General features: G+C 40.3%; 1 long non-coding RNA gene across 2 annotated transcripts; it reads right to left on the reverse strand.

The window, feature by feature from the left end:
- Nucleotides 1-872: 872 nt before the first annotated feature.
- LOC108698698 lies at nt 873-17,958 on the reverse strand. 2 transcript variants are annotated; one of them, XR_005963418.1, is made up of 3 exons: nt 17,860-17,958; nt 4,374-5,252; nt 873-2,793 (listed from the first exon to the last, which is right to left on the reverse strand). It is a non-coding gene; the product is annotated as an uncharacterized LOC108698698 (long non-coding RNA). The 2 variants fall into 2 exon arrangements; XR_005963417.1 differs by lacking the exon at nt 873-2,793 and having other exon boundaries at nt 3,825-5,252.
- Nucleotides 17,959-18,532: the final 574 nt, after the last annotated feature.

Here is an 18,532-nt window from a genome sequence, read left to right on the forward strand (position 1 = left end):
AACTTCATTCGAAGGATTACCGCAATTCATTCGAACGAAAAATCATTCGATCGAACGATTTTAATCCATCGATCTAACGATTTATCTTCGATCACAAATTGCTAGGAAAGCCTATAGGGACCTTCCCCAAATTCCTGGGGAATTGGTGCTCGGTAGGTTTTAGGTGGCGAAGTAGGTGGTCGAAGTTTTTTTTAAAGAGACAGTACTTTGACTATCGAATGGTCGAATAGTCGAACGATTTTTAGTTTGAATCGTTCGATTCAAAGTCGTAGTCGAAGTAGCCAAAAAAATACTTCGAAATTCAAAGTATTTTTCCTTCTAAACCTTCATTCGAGCTAAGTAAATGTGCCCCTTAGTGAATTTTCCCCCTAGTGTGACCAATACTTGACTCAAGGGTCAACAATTGGATCAGCTCAAAATGTCCTGGTCTGAGGGTGGCCTAACTGTACAAAGATCTGCTTGTTTGGCAATCTCACCCAATGAGGGGATATATGGCCAGCTTTATCCAATCTATAGTAGAATCTGTTTGAATTGCTAAGTAGCCATGTATCATGATAATTCTATCAATGTTATGTCTTTACAGGTTAACTGAAATGTCTAATGCCAAATGGTTATTTATGAGAATCTAAACAGCTTTGCTTTCATAGGAAGCTGTGCAGTGTTTTACATGTAAAATATTAAATAAATGTATTAAAAACTCCATGTACAGATTTTTTAATATGGTTAAAAAATGTATGTCTTCCAAGACATTCTGCAGCAGCTTCTGAAATGTTTTGCTACTAAGTCACTTACCATGTCTGATCAAACTGTTACACCCCCACCCCAGGTCAACCTGACCCCACAGAGTGGTGAACATATTGCAAACAGGAGAAGATGGATAACAGATTATTTTTACTCCTTCCGTTATTCCATATTGCTAAAGTGTTGTTTATATAACTGAAGTTGTTTCATGAAACACAATGGGATAATTCAGCAGTAACGCTATGCACAGGAATTTAGGTTTATTTTCAATGCTGGAGGAAATCATAGTTTTGTGGCTTTTTCAGTAATGCAAAAATAGAGATGAATAGAATGGGGTCTGCTAAGAATAGAACAAGCATACGAAGATTGCTCCAGGAAACCCAGCCACACACAGCTCTACAAAGAGAAAGAAATCCAGAAAAATGCAGCTTTGAAACGCCAGATAACACAATCCAGATGGCAGCCATGTTGGCACATGATAATGCAATTCCCAAAACAAGTAGTCTTATCTAGCAACTCTGATGCATTTAGATTTGTTTCTAAGATAATCCCATTAAACATTTTGCTGAGGAACTACTGATATAAATCAGTTAACAGAAACTTATAGGTGATTGTAAGATTTATGGATTACAATGCAAAATGGAGGACAAATGTCATGCTACAGATATATGGAAAGAAAAATAACTGACCCTAGTAATGCAGATTATCTTTGAGATAAAATGAAAAACGCATATAAAATGTTTACCTCTAGGTCTATGAGCTCACTATTACGAAGTTAATGCAAAAAGGTTGGGCAATTAAATAAAAACTGACTGATAAATGCTCAGTTACTATGACCTATTTTACTTTTATACATAAAAGGAGAAGTAGCAAGTCTTTATAAAGAAAAGGGGCAATATGAAGTTATTATTTTTTTGTAGAAGAACTGTGAAAAAGTGCACCAATCATAAGGCATATATTTTCTTATGTTTAGCCCCTTTGGCCTTTAGAGATGGGCTAATGATACTGATTTAGACCTGGCTTCCTTTGTTCATCATTAACACTTGCATGGTCCTAGCACTTGTGTTAGGGTCAGGGCACACAGGAAGATTCAGGGAGATTAGTCCGGCAACAAATCTCCTCTTCTTCGGGGCCACTAATCTCCCCTGAACTGCCTGGCTAAAATGCAAATTGTCGGTGGGTTGGCACTCGGCGCAATTCATTTTCCAAAGTCACTGGAAGTTACCTCAAGAGGAAACTTTAGGCGACTTCGGAAAATGAATCGCGCTGAATGCAATACGATCAGCGATTTACATTTTAGCTGACGAGAAGGCAGGGGAGGCAATTCGGGGAGATTAGTCACCTGAAGAAGCGGAAAAAAAAGAATTTTGTTGCACAGAAAAGATACATTTTACTATCAACAAAAATGGCAGCAGCAGCAGAAGTAAAAATTACTGTAGTTTGGTCCTGACCTAAACACATACCACCCATGTAAGTGCACAAATAGTGATTAATAGCTTTCAGGTAATAAACCCTTAGTACCTCAGTGAAATGCTACTGGTGGAAGTCCAGTCCTGAAACACAGTTACTTTATCTACTAGTAGAAATAAGCATATCGGCTGCTTTTTGCATACATATGTGCAAACCATAAAAACTACTTGTGAAACATATGATATAAGAAGATCTGTTCCACTTTTAACATAAAAAAGGAGTATAAATGTGGAGAAAGAGTCATAGATTACTCTTCCATAACAATATACAATTTTAGGGTATGCTAGACAAACTGTAAAGGCACCGATTAAAGTATTTTCCTTGATTGTTTCTTTTCAGATTCATTGTTTATCAAGATGTATTCTGTGTGACTGATGACAGTGAAAAGAAAAATTGTAATTGTGCACAATGGAAATGCGACTAGCACTGATTCCCTTCAGTTTTAGGATTAAACAACATTTACTCTGATGGGTACAATTTTCTCAGCAGGGTTGCAGGTAAGGAATATTTTTCCGTTAAAGCTAATGTAGCCCTTTTCTCGTGCTTTTTTTCATATGTGGATACGCGTACACTGCAAATCTCCTGGAATAAAAAGAAAAATCTAAATGATAGATAAATCAGTACAATAAACATTTAACACTGTACTTCTTTATGAAATCATACATGAAATGCTTGTACGTATTTATTTTGTTATTGTTTTTTGGGGGATGGAATAAATGTTTAGCCTTTCAAAAACAGTAGTTCAAATAGTTATACAGTCATTTCTCAAGCTCTCCACCATGTAATCACTCTGATTAGTAGAACCCCAAAATCCTATTCATGTATGGCAGGGGTTCCCAACTTTTTTTTACCTGTGAGCCACATTCAAATGTAAAAAGAGATGCGAGCAACACAAGCTTCCTGGAGAAGCCAAATAAGGGCTGTGATCAGTTATCTGGTAGCCTCTATGTGGACTGGCAGCCTACTGGAAGCTATGTTTGGCAATACACCTGATTTTTATGCAAGTTGCTTCTAAGCATGGAATTCAAAAATAAGCACCTGCTCTGAGGCCACTAGGAGCAACATCCAAGAAGCTGGTGAGAAATATGTTGCTTGTGAGCCATTGGTTAGGGAACACTGATCTATGGCATCACTAGAGATGTGCCCAGGGTAGTCCTAAATGTATAGCTGGAGACAAATGAATAAAGCTGGCCATAGACACAAAGATCGAGGATTTGTACGATTTTCAGACCAAGTGTGGAGAGTCCTGACATTTTTCATCCCATGGAGATCGGTTGTTTGGTCGATCGCCAGGTTAAAAGATTTCTGTCGGCTGCCGATAATATCTCTGCATGTATTTTCAGTGGGAGACTGTCTGTCACCCGCTTTGTAGGAGATATAAACTATCGTACGATTGCTGTTACAGGGAGAACATCGGCTGATCTGTTCTTTTACTACTTTATTTAAACTGAAGGTTAGTGGCAGGTCGGGAGATGGGGAAGTCCGATCATTCGAGGATTCGAACGATTGGATCTTTGCATCTATGGCCAGCTTTAGGCTGTGTAATATCCAGCCAATCTGATCTGATGGACCACCATTTAGGCAGAATATTCTTATCACTTGGGAAGTGCAAGCCAGATGTTGGTTGGAAATATAGACATAAACTCTTACAAATTAGATACAAAGTGATTAATGTGTAAGATAAGGATCATGTGTGCCTTTAAGAGACATGATTATGGTTATTAACTGGAAGAGTAGAGGCAGAGTATGCTTTGGAACTGGTTAATTCGGAAATATAGTTACTTGCACTTTCAATTTTTTTTCAATTTGCTGCCAAAGACTAAGATATGGCTCTAGAACTATATTGTCTTAGAGTAGGCCTGTAAAGCATCGTTTGCATTTTTCATGGGGTGTTTAATATCAGTCAGACTAAAAATTCTTCGTACAGCACCTTGTAGTTTATAAATACCTTTATTCACAATTTCATGGCAAACCTGGTCAGCAACGTTTCAGGCCGATGTGGCCTTTTATCAAGCTTACTTAACACTGGCCAATTTGGCCTTTTCGAGACAGCACTACGCCACCTACTGGTTACAAATTGTTACAATAATTTATATACAAAATGTTAAACTTGTCAATCCAGTAATGTTACAATATCAATAAGGAAAATAGAAACTGTTTACTTTGTACAGGTTAACCCCGATCATTTTGTCCACAAAGGTCTGGAAGACATAATACAATAAAAACAATTAAAAAATAATTAAAACCAAAGTTAGCGAAAAATAGCTTGGAGATCATATTCTCTATTCAGCCCCTGTGGAGCTAATGTATCTAATTTTCTAATCCAAATAGCCTCTTTTCTCAAAAGTAACTTCACTCGGTCTCCCCCACGTAGGTACATGATCAACTACTTGATATTTAAGTTGATGTATACCATGGCCAACTTCAATAACATGGGCAGCAACTAGTGTTTAATATCAGTTGCACACCAGCTTACCAGACTCAGATTGATCACAAGCAAAGGGTGTGCAAAAGAATGCAAAGAGCCTTCCTTTTCAGATAATACATGCCTGGGATAAAAGGAGCCAAGGTACCCAAAAGGGTCGCGTGCATAAAAAGAAGATTTAGTGGCATGTATTTCATTTGTAATGTAGCATTATATGTTGAGTTCCCTGTAAAGAATGCATACAGCTCAGTATAATGTGCTTGAATTGTTCAAGAACACGCTGTTTAATTCTATTTTATCAAGTTATCATTGATAGAGTGCCAACATATTGTGTGCAGCTAAACAACAGGGTACAAGAATACAAAGCAAGACATTGATACTTACTGTTTCACTGCATGAAAATACATGCTGCAAGCGTGTCGGCTTACCAATATGATGAGCGTTATTTACAGTATTTTTAAACTCGTGGGTGGTGCAGATCTAAGCTATGGCTGTTTCCTAAGCAGATCACCTCTATGTAATCTTCTTTAGAAGCAATATGCATTGATGCATCCTGGTATTCTGTTTCTGTCTTAGAAGATTATTCAACAACTGTACATCTTGTGACCCACAAGACCTTTAAAAAAACAAGAGTATATGTTCAGCAATTACTACAATAGCCCAATTTTACACCATGAAAAAGGCAGTAGGGTTATGGGACCTGTTATCCAGAATGCTTGGGACATGGCGTTTTCCAGATAGCAAATCTTTCAATAATTTGGATCTTCATACCTTAAATCTACTAGAAAATCATGTAAACATTAAAAAAAAAAAGACTTGTTTTGCTTTCAATAAGTATTCATTGGGGAAAGAGTGAAGTTAAAGATCGGCACAGTTCTCTAGAGTGAAATTCCGCCACTCTCCATTAATTTTTATGAGATTTTGAAAGGCGTATTTATCAATGGATGAACTTTCACTTTCACCCACTGATAAATACTCCTTTAAAAATCCCATAGAAATGAATGAGTGTCGGAATTTCACTCTAGAGAACTGTGTCCATCTTTGATTAATATCCCCCATTATGTCTTGGTTTGTATTAAGTACAAGATACGTTTTATTATTACATAGAAAAATCATTTTTACAAATTTTGGTTATTTAGATAAAATAGAGTCTAAGGGAGACAGTGTCTCTGTAATTCGGAGCTTTCTGGATAACATGTTTCCAGATAATGGACCACATACCTGTAGTTGCTTTGCTTGAAGTTTTATTTAATAATGAATTTTAGACTATAAGTTAAAATTCTATAAAAGTCTAAAATATAGAGTTAAAAGGCCAATAACTCAACCCAACAAAATGTTTAATTTGCATTACAATATAAGTAATATAAATAAACTCATCTGTTGATGAAAGTTAAGGCAGACTTGTTGGGTCTAATAGGACTGTTGGGTTTTTCATAGGCAATAGTATGTATGTTATTTAGAATATAATGGTGGTAAAGTCCTGTAAAAAAGGCAATAAATCATGTCAGATCTTATATTGACTATAAAGTTTAATTGCAGATGTTGTTCAATCAGATAAGCTATGAACAACATGTATAAAGCTGCGTGCTATTTGGTGTTACTGACATTTTAAAATGTATTTTGTAGCATTTACAAATATTTTGGTCCATGTCTGCTATTATAGATCAGTAAATAGAGCTAAATACACCATCTGACTGCCAAACACAGATAGTGAAGGACCATATAGAAAGAACTGGAGCGTGTTAACATAAGTCTGTATTTTATTTTCTACAGTGTAACTGCAATCGTATGATACACCCAGCAAAAAGGCATTGAACATGTTTATTCAACTATAATGGATTGCAATGAATAGAAAAAACCCTGGATGATGTATGTGTGTTTGTGAGTCTATTGTTTTTATGCTTCAGCTGAATACATTTATTCCTTTTTGCATACTTGATAATTCCACTTTCATTCTGGTTTGAGAATATTATATATATATATATATATATATATATATATATATATATATATATATATATATATATATATATATATATATATATATATATATAATATATAATATATAATATATATATATATATATATATATATATATATATATATATATATATATATATATAATTTTTTTTTTTTTCCCTTAAAATGTCCATGAGTCCCGGGGGAGTTAACGTCCCCCTACCAAGGGTAACATATTTAATAAGGAGATTTCTAGGCTCAATAATCACTTTATAAAGGAGATTCCTAGGCTCAATAATCACTTAAAGGAGAATAAAAGTGCTTTTATACTTGGTCCTTTTATAGTTTTACACTTAGTCCTTTTATATTTATAAATGTGATCACTTGGGGTGCCAAACTTTTGCCACCCCTAAGTAAAAAGGACTTTCCTTCTCCTTTAATTTTGCAGGGGTAAGCACTGATCAAATATAGGTGAATAGTTGTTATTACATTATATACTGGTTACAAGTGATGGGTGAATTTGTCATGTTCCCGTGAAATTCACGAACGCATTGAAGTCAATGGGAGTCAAAAATATTTTGACGCGCGTCAATTTCGATGGCCCAACAATTGTTATATTCCGCGCCTATTTTGGGCATTCACATGCATTCAAATCAATGTCTGTCTGAATTATTTTGACACGTGAAAATGTTTATGCGTGCAAATTTTTGCCACAGTTTCACAAATGTATTCAATGGCGCGAAACATAGAAATTTACGCAAATTTGCGCCAAATTTATTCGCCCACCAATACTGGTTACCCTACTGAGGGAATGCAAGGCCCAGCCTGAATAAAGCTAACATAACAGGGAACATTGCGATTCTCAGTCAATAACCATCCATGCTTCTTAAAGAGTATTCTGGGAACGGATTGGCAGCATATATCTGTGTTTTATTTGCTGTGATTTTTATAAAGCTAGTGTGCCAGACTGTAAATGACCTGCTTTCTCATTGTATACTTCAAGTGTAAAATAGGACAAGCAAAACATTTCAGTAGTTAAAGATTGCACATTGTTCACATAATATCTGCTTTCCATGAAAAAAGAACATTTAACGTTGACCTGTTTCCAAATATAATAAACATATACAGCCCCATACTATGAAACAGCAGTAAAGCACTGATCTTCACATTACAAACATTTTACCTAAAAATAAAAATCTGCATTATTACACTAACTAATCCAGGCACACTGCCTACACCAAAACTACTTAATTTCACAGAGCCAACAGCCAGAAACTCAAACCCATGCTAGTCCTGGATCAGTAATAACTCAAATTTTATTTTTTCCCTTAAAGCCACAAATATACAAAAACATGAAGGGTGTACCAAAAAACGTTCAATTTTAAATAAATTGGTAGTTGGTGGGGCCAAAAAGTACACTTTTGGGGAAAAACTGTTTACAATAAAATTTTGCCAAATAATGTTATGCATCATTTGTATAAATAATGGTCATGAGGGCATCATGTACAAATATAATGTACATAGCTTAAATGGTATATATTAAGAATTTGCACCACCTGTAAATTTGAATCAGTTGTTAGGAACAAGGTGCATTTTGCACCTACCCATGGTGCCCTTTGCAAATTGTTCATGAATACAAAATCTTTGTACCAAAGAAATCTTGTGCAAGTGAGGGGCAAATAATCTTACACCCATGGCCAGTGGCACAATTCATAAGGCAAAGATTGCTGCATTATGGGGCACAACTGGCAATTTGATCCTATGTACAGTAAGCCTCTACTGTAAGTTCTTTGTGAGATGCCATGTTTTAAAGGAGAAAAAAAGCTTAAGTAGGCTACAAATGCTGTACGTTAGGTTTTGGGCTTCTGTACCAGCCTAAGGCAACCATAGCCCTTTAGCAGTAAAGTTCTGTGCCTCCAAAGATGCCCCAGTAACTCCCCATCTTCTTTTCTGCTGATTCACTGCACATGCTCTGTGCTGCTGTCACTTACTGAGTTAAGGGACTGAGTCACAATATACAGTACACAGAAAATACAAATGTAATATAAGGCCGATTGGTAATTAATACAGATAAATACTACATGGCAGCGCAGAAAGCAGTGCAACTAGCATCATCTTATATTACAGGCCAGCCGAATTTTCTGCTTGATGATTTGCAACAACCCCTAAACTCAGTTTCTTAACAGCTGCTCAAAGTCCCCGAGCATGTGAGTGTTGCAGATGTTTCCAAGATGGTGACCCACTGTGACAGGTTTCAAATCCTGGATCACTGATGCTTTTGAGAAGCTGAAACTTTAGTCTTAAGCTGCCATAGACGCAAAGATCCGATCGTGCAAATCAACGTACGATCGGACTTTCCCATCTCCCGACCCGCCACTAACCATTCAGATCAAAGTCTTATCATTCAGATCAAATAAAGTAGTAAAAGAACAGATCAGCCGATCATGGGGGTCCACAGAGGGGGGCAAGAGGGACTGGGACTGTGCACATAAGTTTCCACCTGTTCGTGCATTGGCCCCAGCTTACTGTGGTTTCTGTCGCGATCCCTCGAAGATTTTTCTTCTGTGCAGCAAAGTTTTCTTTTAGCTCCTTCCCTAGGTGCTCGCTCCCCCCTCCCTTGTCACGGTGCTGCCAGATCATATTACTTCAGCTGTGACAGAGAGAGAGAGCAGCCAGGGAGCATCTGATTGGCCAGTAGCACAGATTGCAGCGCGGGAGAAAACGAAGGAAGGAAAGCCCTATCTATTGCAGTCTGCAGCCTTGTACTTGTGAGTTCTGGGGGTATTTATACAATTACTTGCCCCTGTACCATCTGTTTGTGAGTTCTGGGGGTATTTATACATGTACTTGCCCCTGTGCCATCTGTTTGTGAGTTCTGGGGGTATTTATACATGTACTTGCCCCTGTGCCATCTGTTTGTGAGTTCTGGGGGTATTTATACATGAACTTGCCACTTTGCCATCTTTGTGTGAAATAGGGTTGCCACTTGTCAGACAACCAGTATTTTGAAGGGTTGCCTGGGTCAAAACTTCCTGGATGGTTTTTCAAATTAGGGAAACTGTGCAGGATTCCCTTGATTGACCAGGCGATCGGCTGATCGCCGTGGCATAGCTCCACCCCCTGATGGCAGTGACACACCCACCTATCTCCCCAGGCGATCGGCTGATCGCCGTGGCATAGCTCCACCCCCTGATGGCAGTGACACACCCACCTATCTCACAGGCCCGCCCACAGATGCCTCCTTGCCCCACCCTGTAAAATTTTCTGCGGACACCCATGCATCCGATGTTCTGCCCCTGACAGCAATCATATGAAAGTTATGTCTGATAAAGCTGGTGACAGTCTCCCAATGAAAATCGTACGATTGGCAATACATGCAGAGATATTATCGGCAGCCGACAGAAATTTTATAACCTGTCCGATCGACCAAACGACCGATCTCCAACGGACGAAAAATGTCGGGACTCTCGACACAGTCTGAAAATCGTACGAATCCACGATTGGTACAATCGGATCGTTTCGTCTATGGCCAGCTTTATGCAATAACTTCAGTATATAAAATATGGCAATTTTAGCTATATTCATTTTTAGGGTTCAATTCTACTTTAAATGATGCCCCAGGTAAAATAGGGCCCACTGACCCTTATGGTCCTATACCCATGAAAATGATTATTTACATGGTAAATTTAGGGACATCTAATAAGGATACTTAACAGCCCCACCTTAAAGGCAAACTTAATTTAGTTTTATAGCCGTATGCATTCATAAAAGTACTAGTTCAAACCGAGTGAGGAAGAAATTAAATAAATATCGTTCACATGGAGGTCCGAGCCTCTCCTCCATTCTCAAGTGAAACTTGATAAATCCATTGCTAGCAATCCCTTTGTTTTCTCCATAACTTGATGAGCCTGTAAAAGCTTATCTTATCTAAACAGTCTCCAGGTGGAAGGCTCAGAGCAGCGCAGACAACAAAGTTATCTATTCAGTAGCTTGTTAAACACGTTTATTACCCAGGCTGAAGTGAGGGTTTGTTTGGATACTTTCACACAGTAAGATGTTGTGTTTGTGGCATTGTTAGCATTTATATGCTATGTTCTTAGCCTAATTATCATGACCACATCTAATTGACAAACTGACTGTCCTGGGGCAGTATTTCTTAGTCTCCCAGTTTTGCAAGAACTAAAATAGCAGCACCAGCAGCACAGTCCTTGCTCACGAAAGTCAGTGGGACCCTGTGGAACAAAGGAGCTCTTTTTTTTTTTTTTTAACTGTTTCTGAGCCAGACTGGAAAAGATAAGGAAATACTGATTTTAGAATATGGGTGGAATAAAGGACAGAAATAAAAAAAAGAATAATTGTTTCTCTAAAATACTGTGGTATACATTATCCAGGGGTACATATTTAACAAAGGGGAAACATTTTTAATAAATGCTAAACAGAATCTTGAATGATAGACATATGGTTCACCAGGGCAGAATGTTTCTGTCCCTATGTTTAAATAAATTTGTTTTTTTATTTTTTTCAGAAAGCAAACAACACTGCTGTGTGCAAAGGAAGAAACAGTTAATTGTTAAAGTGCTTTACTGTAATGATGCACTTCTGAACAATTCACAGGTAGAAGTGTTTCTCCAACGTACTTAATAGAACAATGCTTCCAGAAAGCATTTAGTCCTCATTTTTTAATTTACTGTCATAAACTCGATTTACTAAATGCACATTCAGAAGAAAGTCTGCTTAAAAATATAGTATGTACTCACTGGAGTAACAAAGTGCAAAATATCACACTCTGTTTGATCAAGAATATATATATATATATCTATATATATATATATATCTATATATATATATATATATCTATATATATATATATATCTATATATATATCTATATATATATATATATCTATATATATATCTATATATCTATCTATATATCTATATATATATCTATATATCTATATATCTATATATATATCTATCTATATATCTATATATCTATATATCTATATATCTATATATATATATATATATATATATATATATATATATATATATATATATATATATATATATATATATATATATATATATATATTGTGGGGAAATAGCTCAAAGCAGCCGGTAGGGCTCAGGTAAAACAGTTCTTACAGAGGAGACAGGAGGCTTAGGTTTGCAACAAAAAATGAAACAGGCTCCTGCCTGGGGTTTTATTGTTCAAACCGGACAACTTAAACAGGCACAAGTTCCGTGCTATAAGTCAATAATAAGGAAAACCTCACAAGTTTGCAGTGTTACAGTTTACAGGAAAATTCCTTGCTGCGGTCACAAACAGTCGCTCTTTTTAAGCTGCAGTCAAATACACAGTTTGTTCAAATAACTCCCCATTCTATTGTTAGGACTAATTGGGTTACCAACAAGCTGCTCTCAAGCCCAGTAGTTGAATTTATCAGACACCTATAAAACCTCAGACTCTTGAATCAGATTCTGAGTTTCTGTAATGTGAAGCACATTTCCCAGCATTTCCAGACAAACACCATGTGCCGTAACAACTAGTATAATGAAATAGATCCACTGCACACCCGGAAATCAGTCACTCTGCAGTAGTGGTGCTGGTTCTCCGCCGACCCGGGATGGTCCCTCAGCAACAGCAACTCTATATTCACGGATCCCCACTTCAGAAATTTGTTTGTGTGCGGATCCGTGAATATAGAGTTGTCGTAATAACTTTACCACATATTTTACCATGACAAATGAGAGAAATCGTTAAGGATGCTTACCAACAAAAACCTTCCATTTATCCTGCTGAGAGAATTGATGCTTTAGCTGTACAAAGACTTTGGCTACAAGATATGCATTCTTTGTGGTTCGTGAACTTTCATGCTGTTGTTATAACTGCTGTTTTATATTGGAGGAAATGAGAAGCCTCCTACTCACATTGCTCCCAGGTTATTTATGTTATGTATTTGTGTCACATACCTAAACTAAGGTGTAGAATGGGAAATTCTATGTGCTACATTGTGATAAGCATGCCAGATTTTAAGGGACAGTAACAGAAGCTCCTAGCAAAGTTTATCCACTGATTTCTTGGGTAGTAGCAGGGAATAGTTTGGTTCACTAGCTTGTGTCTTTGCTTAATTCCTTTAAGGGCAACATGGTCAGTGCTTTACTGTAACAGTATGCATGGCTGCTGCTTGACATGAATACCCCTTAGTATGGCTGCTGCGTTACATTAATATCACTTTCACGGGTGAACAAGAGACACAGCAGACCCCAATAGCTATAGCATCTTTAATCAGCATAGGACTGGGGGACCCAGCAGTGAAGTCTCCCCCCCCCCCAGTACCAGGGTCGCCATCAGGGGGGCACAGGAAGTACGGGTGTACCGGGCTCAGTCCTGAAGTGGGGCCCGGCAGTGCTGAACTTTTTAAAGAGCGAAGTTCCCCTTGCACTGCCGAAGCCTGAAGCAGCGCCGCCTCCTTCCGAAGTCCTGAATGCGGAAGTGGCGAAAAGCCTAAGTCCCGAATGCGGAAGTGCCAAAAAGCTGAACAGCTGAAGTCCTGAAGGGACGAAAAATAGCCAAAGCCGCAAAAATAGCCGAAGTCCCAAAGTGGTGAAAAGACCCAAAGTCATGAAAATAGCCAATGCCGAAGTCTTGAAGCGGCAAAAAGACCCGAAGACACGAAAACAGACGAAATTGAAGTCCTGAAGCGGCAAAAAAGACCCGAAGTCACGAAAGGAGGCGAAGTTGAAGTCCTGAAGCCACGAGTTCAATTACTCTGAACACATGTATGTGTTTTTTTTTTTAAATCCCCTGGCCACCAATGTTTTATTTTAATATTCTACAGGCCCCTGACACCAATGTTTTTTCAAAAAATATTCTTTGGGGCCCCAGTTTTTTTTTAACTTGTAAGGGAGGCCCTGGCGCCAATGTTTTTTTTTAAAAAAAAATATTCTTTGGGGCCCCAATTTTTTTTTTTAACTTGTAAGGGGGGCCCTGACGCCAATGTTTTTTTTTTTTAAATTTATAGGGTGCCCTGGTCACCAATAACTTTTTATAACTTGTGTGTGTATATAACCTTGTTTAGCACTGATGTCTGTGTGGTCTTTTAACTGTGATGTAGAGTTGGCGGGAGCTGGGGCAGGGCTTTGGGGGTGGGTGGTGCCCAGGGGGCCCCAAAAATGTTGTTGTACCCGTGATTTTTAATGGCGGCCCTGCCTTTATCTGTTGCGTTAGGAGGAACTCCACAATGCGGCTGGAGCTGACACGTCCCCATGTGATGAAACGCATTCATGAACATAACAGGAAGTGAAGGAGAAATTGCAGGTAAGAACTACATGTATCTGACTGTCGGATGAAAACATAGCATGCTCCAGCCGCATCGTGGAGTTCCTCTGTGTAGAATTCCACAGGAGATTTTGGCGCGATCTGACATGCTGCGCAAAACCGCAGGCGTCAAGTCGGATGCGACGGAAGTAAGGAAAGAGATGGAAATGTCGGATGAAGTTGCAGCGTTCATCCGACGCATCACGACTGTCGGATGCAGATGCTGCACTCTGTGTCTGCATCCAACAGTGGTGTTACGTCGGACGAACGCTGCGTCACCATCCGTTTTTGCGCAGAGCGTCGGATCGCACCGAAACCGTCCGTGGAGTTCTACCCTTAGGGACGCGGCCAGGTTCAGGGAGGGAGGTGAAGAGGAATCATCCAGGGAGCGGGTCTGCCAGGTTTTTTCCAGGTGTCCCGCTGGCCCAGTCCGACCCTGCCCTTAATGCAGTTCATCAGATTTTGCTGTGAAACCAAGTAACAGTTTCATCCACTATAGGATCTCCACAGTTTTCCTAATCAAACATGACTAACTGCAAGGCTGACGTGCACTGTATACACTGTATATGTATATGTTTGGTGAGTTTTACTTTGCCTTGCACAGGCTGCCTGATTGTTGAAGTAGCAGATTCACTGAAATAAAAGTAACCTGAAGAAATTGGTCAGACGGTACCCCCGGCATCTCTTGTTTCCACACACGTTTTCCAGAAGCATGAACAGGTTAATGCGCTGCACTAATAAAACCAGACGGACCAGAAATCAATTAGTTGAAAACAAACTCAGAACAAATACGAGCAGGGAAGCGACTGGGAAGCACAATGGAAATTCACTCCCATCGCCGATCGCAATCCCTGTGCTGCAGCGCCACCTGTGGCAAACATGAGGTACTGGCCCATTCCCTGCCCTATTAATCTTCTCTAATCCCTGAGAGAAACTCCTGCGCTGAACTGGGGATTAGCTGGAGAAGTTGCTGTGTGCTGGTGTCATGCAGTGTGAGTTTAGCGCTTGTTCCACCGCATCAGTCAGAGTTCATTTCAGACGGGTTTAATGATCGTATCATTTCCTTTTGGAGAGAGTAATTAAGATGCTCCGGATAGCTTGCACTCTAATTGTACGGAGGGTGGGGCTGGCCAGGAGTGATGACAGTTAGACACGAGTGTCAGTCACTGGTCTGTGCTGCTGCTGTCATTATTCAGCTGTGACTTGTCTCATTGTCAACCCTGACTGATTCATTCAGAGAGATAAGATCATTCATTTCTCTGGAATCTTTAGAAAACCCTTTTAAAACCCATTATTTGCCTCGTCAAGGACATCACTCCACCGCTAGGCAACTCCAGCAGCCTCTTTCTATTGACTGATCTGTCCCCAATATCTGCCCCATTAGCAGGGGAATGTGGCCCCAAAGGCTCTAATCCACTGCCAAAGCATTTACTAGAAGTGAAACAACAGTACAGACAAGACTGACAGAGAGAGAGTGAGTGTGTGTGTGTGTGTAAGGGGTTTTGGGACGAGTGTGTGACACACCAGACAACACTAGTGCATTGCTCTAAACGACACTTTACACGAGGGTATTTCAATGCATTCGTTGCGGTGAAATGCTCATGTTATATAGATGTGTATTTTCACGGCCCATTTCCCCAATAAAAGCACATTTTATTCTCATATGGGAACTTCTGTTCTCGAGTGCGAAGTCTGAGTTAATTATAGATGCAGCGCTGCGCTGTCACAATGAGCCTACGGATAGTATCGTATTACACGTGCGTGTGCCTCGTTCAATTGGCACTTTAATTACAGCTAATGTTCAACACATTTCTCATATATATTTATCACCTAGTACGTCATCACATGCCTATTGCAGTCGGTGGCCGTGCGTCTGTCTGCCCGTTGTCTGTGCTCATGTTGGAGCTGTCCCTTACTTACACAAGCCGAGTTTAGTGTCTCTGCGGGTTCTGAACTGTCCCTTACATCATCTGTAGGGTTCTTGCCTGTCCCTTACACAAGTCTAGTGTCTCTGAGCGCTCTGAGCTCTCCCTTACACGTCTAGAGTGTCTGGGGATTTTGAGCTGTCCCTTGCACAAGCCCAGTGTCTGTAGAGGTTCTTAGCTGTCCCTTACACAAGTCTAGTGTATCTGGGGTTCTAACACAGGTCTAGTGTATCTGGGGTTCTTCTTACACAAGTCTAGTGTATCTGGAGTTCTAACACAAGTCTAGTGTATCTGGAGTTCTTACACAAGTCTAGTGTATCTGGGGTTCTTACACAAGTCTAGTGTACCTGGTTCTTACACAAGTCTAGTGTATCTGGGGTTCTTACACAAGTCTAGTGTACCTGGTTCTTACACAAGTCTAGTGTATCTGGGGTTCTTACACAAGTCTAGTGTATCTGGTTCTTACACAAGTCTAGTGTATCTGGGGTTCTAACACAGGTCTAGTGTGTCTGGGGTTCTTACACAGGTCTAGTGTATCTGGAGTTCTTACACAATTCTAGTGTATCTGGGGTTCTAACACAGGTCTAGTGTATCTGGAGTTCTTACAAAAGTCTAGTGTATCTGGAGTTCTTACACAAGTCTAGTTCATCTGGGGTTCTTACACAAGTCTAGTGTATCTGGGGTTCAACACAAGTATAGTGTATCTGGTTCTTACACAAGTCTAGTGTATCTGGGGTTCTTACACAAGTCTAGTGTATCTGGTTCTAACACAGGTCTAGTGTATCTGGGGTTCTTACACAAGTCTAGTGTATCTGGAGTCCTTACACAAGTCTAGTGTATCTGGAGTCCTTACACAAGTCTAGTGTATCTGGAGTCCTTACACAAGTCTAGTGTATCTGGGGTTCTTACACAAGTCTAGTGTATCTGGGGTTCTTACACAAGTCTAGTGTATCTGGAGTTCTTACACAAGTCTAGTGTATCTGGGGTTCTCAGGTGTCCTGAACACAAGTCGAATGTCTCTGAGGGTTTTGGAGCTATCCCTACTGTACACAAGTGTAGTGTCTCTGGGGAGTTCGGAGCTGTCTCTTTTGCAATATTTTAGCGTCTCCGGTGGTGCTGAGAATTCCGTAACAAAAGCCTTGTGTCTTTGGTTCGGCGCTGTCACTTGTCCCCCTCTGTAAAGGTGACTGTCTAACACTTTATGTCTCTGGGGGTTGGGAGCTGTCCTTTACACAAACCAGCTGTCTATTGGGGTTCATGGCACCCACCTATGGCTTCTCTTCTGCATCAGACTGTTGGCTACTAAATCACCTTCCTAATGCTCATGTCTTCTCCCTCATCGCGACAACATTCATCTCTCTGTTTGCATTGTCGGGCAGATAAGCCCAGAGCCGTCTCATATATACGTAAGGTTGGCTGGGAGTCTGTCACACCCCTTGGGACTCTCCGGAATTCGATTGTGTCTCTGTGCATTGGCTGTGGATGGCCAGAGGTTAGCGATAGCAGCACTCAGTAATTACTCTGTAGCCCAAATAGAACGTGTCAATCTAGTGAGTGTTTCTTCTGGAGCAGGGTGGTCTTCTCATCAATACAATTGTCCAAGAAAGCTCCTAATTAGCAACTTAATTACCAACCTGTGGCCATCCAACTGTTTAGTCCAGCTTCCATTTTCAGTCTGTGCGCAAGGCTGGCTACAGGCAACAGCACTGTGACTTAGGGCTATTCCACACGGGGAGATCGGCAGGCGTTTGCGGTCGCGGCGACAAAGCGCAGCGCCAGTCGCCGCGACCGGCGCAGGCGACAGTTTTGTATGGGCGCCTATGTAAAAACGCCTGTGCTAACCACACGAGGCGATGCGCTTTTCAACAGTCGCCTGAAAATGCCTCGCCAGGCTTTAATCGCACACAAACGCGCAGCAGCAGCGCATAGTCGCCCTCTCATACATACAAACAATAACAGCGTATAACCAGATACACAATTCCCAGCAAATATTCACTCAGGACTTAATTCACTTACCTAACATTTGCGATAAAGTGCAGAGATCCCTCACGTGGCGCAAGGCGATCCTTCTAACGCAAACTTGCACCGAGCGCTTCTTTCTTCCAGTGGCTGCCTGAGCTGCCTCATACTGAGAGCGAGAGAAGGGAAGGGCTTACACTAGGGGGTTAATGCTGTCGGGACAAAATGAGTTAAACGACTTGCAGAACTTTGCAAAAGTCAATTTGTTCCTTATTGGATCGCACCCTTTGCCCGCTGCTGCAGGTGGTGCCTAGAATGGCTGGAGAAGTGAGAGGGTGACAGATTGGCCATGAGAGTGAGGGATTGGGGGAGCAATATATATGACGATGGAGGGAGAGAGTAATGTATATGAGGATGAGGGAGAGAGTAATCTACATGAGGTTTGAGGGAGAGAGTAATGTATATGAGGATGAGGGAGAGAGTAATCTACATGAGGATGGAGGGAGAGAGTAATGTATATGAGGATGGAGGGAGAGAGTAATGTATATGAGGATGGAGGGCGGTACTGGTGTCCCTGTTGGATCCAGTGACAAGTGTGAGACGCGGTGGGAGAGCAGCAGCAGCAGCGGCAGCAGGTAGAGCCGTACATCAGACAGATAGCAGGCGTCGCTCACTGCCGGGTCAGCCAGAATTTAAAGAAGTGACACATTCCATGTGCTCATTTGCATAG

The sequence above is a fragment of the Xenopus laevis genome, chromosome 8L (assembly GCF_017654675.1).
Source record: "Xenopus laevis strain J_2021 chromosome 8L, Xenopus_laevis_v10.1, whole genome shotgun sequence".
Classification (NCBI taxonomy): domain Eukaryota; kingdom Metazoa; phylum Chordata; class Amphibia; order Anura; family Pipidae; genus Xenopus; species Xenopus laevis.